This window comes from Lactuca sativa, chromosome 4 (assembly GCF_002870075.4).
Source record: "Lactuca sativa cultivar Salinas chromosome 4, Lsat_Salinas_v11, whole genome shotgun sequence".
NCBI lineage: Eukaryota > Viridiplantae > Streptophyta > Magnoliopsida > Asterales > Asteraceae > Lactuca > Lactuca sativa.
The window spans coordinates 153,809,296-153,815,135 of NC_056626.2; the positions used below are offsets into that span (position 1 = coordinate 153,809,296).

Consider the following 5,840-nt stretch of genomic DNA (forward strand, 5'->3'; position numbering starts at 1 on the left):
CACCAATTCTAATTCATTTTTTGTTCTCATGCATCATTTTTTTATTTATTTTAATTCTTACAGAATACGACTCAATAAACATCCTGATAACATTCTGACAGAATGAGAATAATTAAAAAAAATGTATAATAACCTTATAGACTATTTAATTAGTGAAAATGCTTAATAATTACAATAATTATATAAGATTGAATGTATTCATATTATCAAACAACATATTTTCTTTGTCATTTTATCCATACGTCCACACAATAGATGTCAATCCACATTTGAGCCTAGCTCTCTCTCTCTCTCTCACTCTCCCTCTCTCTCTCTCTCTCTCTCTCTCTCTATATATATATATATATATATATATATATATATATATATATATATATATATATATATATATATATATATGAGTAGGATCCAATGAGAACACCTAAAAGGTTGAGAACGCGAAAACAGATCTAAACCGTTTAAATATGTAGATCTAAGGTTATTATTAAATGAACTATTTATGAAAAAATCTAAAACTAATGGTATTAAAGTGTAACTTTGAAATGATCAGAAGGGCATAATAGGAATTACAACTTTACCTATTTCTTATAATTTCTCACCCTCTCACCTATTTCCTCTCATCTTTCTCGTATTCCCCCGTCTCTCTCGTCTCTCTCTCTCTAGGGTTTTATAACAAATTTGCCTCCATCATATACATACTACCATGAACATTTGTTCAGCATCTTCACCTCACGCCGCAACCACCATTGTCATACCCATCACCGGTCACCAGAAGTGGCGCCGATGAGACCAAATGAACGCACAATCCATTTTCGCAGTCTTTTCTATCAACTCTCGCTTCAACACCGATTCTAATCGACGATATCCGTGCCGACGCCACCTGTCTTGGACTCCTTCCTCATGAGGTCTTGTTTCCTCGCCTTCTCGAGACAATCTCCGATGACTGTCATGTCGAAATCAACAAAACTGGTAATCCTAGATTTTCTCTTTCTTTTTCTAATTTCATGTTCCAATTTTACGAATGTTCTTATTTACGTAATAGTAAAATAGAAATTGAAGAGAATATATGGCTAATTTGTATTGTAGTTGAAGTTAACTCCACCGATTTGGTGGTTCATCGCAGTAGTGGAGTGGCAGGGGCTATTCTGGCAACCTCTTCACCACTTTGTTTTCTTGTTCAAGTTAATGTTGATGAGAGGGGGAGGAAGGCAGAAAGAAAATGACAACAGGGGGTGTTTGGGTTTCTTTGTGTGTCGTAAAAAAGTGGGAGAAAATAGAGGGGGCTGCTGCCCTTGGCTCGCCTGAAACCACCAACAAACACTTCTGGTGGGGGTGTTTTTGTTGCACCTCGAAGACAGGCGAAAAAGAAGGGAGTGTGAGAGGAAATTGAAGAATGAAAATTTGTATTTATCTATGAATAGCAGTGTATTCATTTGTGAATAGCAGTGCATTTATGTGTGAATAACAGTGGATGAATAGCAGTGCATTCATGTGTGAATAGTAGTGTATTCATTTGTGAATAACAGTGAATGAATGTATTTATTTATGATTAGAGGTATTCATTTATTCAATTCTAAATAACAGGGTACTTATTTCTTAATAGCACTATATTCATTTGTGAATAACAATATAAGCATGTGTTAATGAGTATATTTATTTATGATTAGAGGTATTCTTTTTATGAAGAAATGATAATTTTTACACTCTTTTTATTTTCAATTGATTAAAAAAAAAAATTGGATTACTCGTAAATTGATGCGTATTTATTTGTCATAGGAGTAGTATCAGGTTTTTTGAAAAAAAAAAATCATTTATGAATACAAATGAACTAATTTGGTGTTCGATTTCTATTCATTTTTTTGAACAAAAAAAAAAACGTGAAATAGGAGAAAAAAATTGATTTTTGTAAGAATTTTTTTCAGTTTCAAAATAAATTTTGGTAAAAATATTTTTTATATTCCATTACTAAGAAAAATAAAAAAATGAATATTTATTTCTTTTTTGGTAACTGATCCTAAATTTAAGAGAATTTGATTGAATTTTAGTTTATTTTAATTTAATTAAAATATACAATTACTAGTAAGACCTTATATATTGATTGGTCCAGAATTATTCTTGTGTTCTCAACCTTTTAGGTGTTCTCATTTGATCATCTCTCTCTCTCTCTCTCTCTCTCTCTATATATATATATATATATATATATATATATATATATATATATATATATATATATATATATATATATATATTATACCTTAATATGCATATTTAATCAAAGGCTGAATTTTAAGAGGTACAAACCTCGTTGCAATATTTACAATCAATTTATGTATTAACAAAATACTTAATCTCAACTGTCAGCGTACAGTTAAACCTCGATGCTCTTGACTTGGTCCTCATACCCTATCCCTTCCAACAACTCCCCCTCTATGTCGCCATTTCTTCCGGCTACACCTAATCTTTCTGGCCATTTATATAACCCTCCCCACATCCACTCTTCTCTATACCGATAACACTCCTCACACCGCTTACCATATTCGTCATCTCCGCATCACAGCATCACCGTCGCACCACTATTACAACGCCATCACCAAGACCACTATTACACCGCCATCGCCAAGACATCCCACCATCAACGTCTCCTCCTTCTCCCTCTTAATCAGAGACCACCAAAATCCTTCATCCTACTCCCATTCTTCTTTAATGATGACCACTGTGTCATTGCTCTCCAAAACGAATGTTGTTCTCCCCCTTCATCTCCATCATCAGTTAACAGTAAGACAAATGCCTTCTTTCCAAACCCTAGAAACCCGTGCCGGAGTTGTAACCACCTCCTTCACATGTTTCTTCTGTATGCCCTAATTAAATTCGACCCTGTGCAACTTCATGGAACGAAATACTCCCAATGTCTCTCTTTCTCCCTATCTACATCAACGATGCTTGCTGGAAACGAAGGTAAGAAAGTAAATGCATATGTGTTTGATTTTTTTATAGTATAAAATGATTTGAATTTCATTTTCCTTCTAATTTATGTCATGATTCAAAGTTTCATCTTGATTCAACTCTTTAAAAATATTCCAATATCTGAGTTTGTGGTTTTGATTTCAATATTTGATGTCTGAATGTAGCTTTCAAAAATGACAATCATGCCCTTTTGACGATTTTGTCAAAATAATCCATGTAAGCTAATTTCATAATTGTCCCAATAACTTTATCCCATTTTTCTGCTAAATCTATAAGTATATTAGCTATAACAAAGTAATTGTAGCTTGTGAAAATGACTATTACACCCTTGTGACCCTTTTGAATATTGTTTATATGTTGTGAAGTTGAGCAGAATGTACTACCACTCCATTTATCTTGACCAGATACTTGATTGTACTTTCTAATAAACCAAATGAATATTTCACAGGGTATAACTTCTTGGGGACATCATGAAGAGGCTTAGGCGGGTTGTGGTTTGATTTTAGGGTGACTGCATTGACTGCCTAAATCTCCCATTTTCCAAGATCAGGACAAACACCCCTATTCTGGTAATATGTTTTTAGATCCTTGTATGTATATTCAGGATTTATGTCTCTGTTATCATGACTTAATGTGTTTGGTATTGTCCTTTTTGCATATTATTCTATTTCTTTGACAAAACTGACATTCCGATTCTGGTCCTTTGAACCTTTAGCTCATTATACATCAGTTTTGCATAAAAATGAATCTTTGATATGTGTTTAATGTGATTATGTGATAGGTTTTGGGACTTGATACACATGACACAACAACAATCAGTGGTAAGTACTTTAACTGTTTTTACAATCACCCTTATCTCTCTACTTAGTCGAAGTATGTATCTGGATGTCAATGATTTATTGTAAATTATTTCAAGCTTTTATTCTAAAGCTGTCGGGCATTTTAGTATATTAAGATTGTATGTGTGTAAGAATTTGATGAGTCTAACGCTAATAATGTTCACATGTATTTATGTGTTTTTTGTCATGTTAGGTGATGATGGAAAAAAGTTGGCCTTCCGGTTATAATTAAACATGTTTTTTTGGGTTTGGATACATATTGGTGTCGCCAAGACAAAAAATGTATGAAGTTATGCTTTTGTTTCATATTCATGTTTTGTTTACCTCATTTTTTGCTTCTCATGGCTAGCAATTTGAAGTTAATTGATATTTTTGTTTCTTTATAAAATATGGGATATGTTAGCTTGTACACCTTATTGGGTTGCTATGAGGGTTATCTTTGAAACAAACCCTGATCACATTTTTATGTACAGATAATTCCTCAGGCTTGATAAAATATAAACGGTACAGTCATTAAGGAAGTACTTAAAGATAATGCAGATTTGAGGTGTTTGTGGGGTGCAACAGTGTGAACAGATGGAAAAGTAAGTTGTTTTTTCTGTGACTTTATTCAATTTATTAATATTAAATCCATTTGCAATGTCATTATTTAAAATTTGATTGTTGCAGACTGTTTTACTAATAGGATCTGTTGGTTTTCTGTATCTGAAGTCACTTCTAAACCTTTGCTTGAGTATGGTGTTGCCATCAAGGAACTGTTCTAACAGAAAAATTGGTTCTTGGATACAATGTTGTTAAAGGCAATAAATCTTTTGTATTCTCCATAACATCATATGAGATTTTGTTGCGACATGTAATTTTAAATCTTTACATGAGATTTTCTTGGGACGTGTATTACGCAAATGTAATTTTAAATCTTTATTGTAATTGTATAAGTACTTCTTAATTTCAAGAAGTGGATTTCTTTGTTTATTTATGACTTTATAATGGCTTGGTTGCTTTTTTAGTTTTATTTTTTATTACTAAATTTTCAATGTTGAAATTAAAACTACGATCATAATTACATGACATAATATAAATGAAAAAAATAAATAAATAACAATGGGTGGCCCAAACAACCATAAGGTCTGTAATGGTTGTAAGTTTTCGATTTAAATTAAGCAATGCCAAGTACCTATTTTCAAATTCTATGGATTAAATATCAATTTCGGTTGAAGACAATAATGATTATTTTAAATTTGTTAAGTATAGCAATGTTTAGGGCATGTGGTTATTATAGTCATCAACAAATTGAAAATGTGTTGCTATTAAGATCACCATGATTTTGTAGTCTGCATGCATGACACTCACCCAACAAGTTAATAATAATAATAATAATAATAATAATAATAATAATAATAATAATAATAAAAACGTGACACTCACCCAACAAGTTATAAAAGAAAAAAAAATGCAACACTCACCCAACAAGTTATAAAAGAAAAAAAAATGCAAGAAAAAAAAACTATAACATTTTTAATTATTTAAATAAAAATTATTTGATACAAATAACTATATAAATAAGCCTAACATGTAGAAACTAAAAGTTTATTTCTTTATTTATTGCGGTAAACTGACCGATAGCACTATATGCATAAAAAAAAACTAATCGTCTTTATAACTAATTTTTGAAAATATTATTTGCACCCGTCGCTTAGCGCGGTTAAACGGCTAGTATATATATATATATATATATATATATATATATATATATATATATATATATATATATATATAGGGAAAAGTGAATATACCTAACAACCTTATATAAGCTTAGGTACCTAACCATATCATACTACGTAATTTTGTATCATATTTGCATTGTAATCACCCAAAGTTCTTAAAATTCAACCTCATAACTTGATTGCTTCCAAAATCTTTGGACTTTCACCGTTATCTTCCTTCAAATGACGTCTTTCTATCAGAGACCCTCTGGTGGGCTTCATATACTACTGTTACAAATCAAATGGTGTAGGAGGAATACAATAGTGAATGTTT

At 31.4% G+C, this 5,840-nt stretch overlaps 1 long non-coding RNA gene across 3 annotated transcripts; it reads left to right on the forward strand.

Annotated features, from left to right (window-relative positions):
- The first annotated feature begins 2,369 nt into the window (after nucleotides 1-2,369).
- Nucleotides 2,370-4,775, forward strand: LOC111900329 (uncharacterized). 3 transcript variants are annotated; one of them, XR_002853179.2, is made up of 6 exons: nucleotides 2,370-2,955; nucleotides 3,129-3,180; nucleotides 3,413-3,785; nucleotides 3,997-4,085; nucleotides 4,277-4,387; nucleotides 4,473-4,775. It is a non-coding gene; the product is annotated as an uncharacterized LOC111900329 (long non-coding RNA). The 3 variants fall into 3 exon arrangements; XR_002853178.2 differs by lacking the exon at nucleotides 3,129-3,180; XR_002853181.2 differs by lacking the exon at nucleotides 3,129-3,180 and having other exon boundaries at nucleotides 4,515-4,775.
- The last annotated feature ends 1,065 nt before the right edge of the window (nucleotides 4,776-5,840 follow it).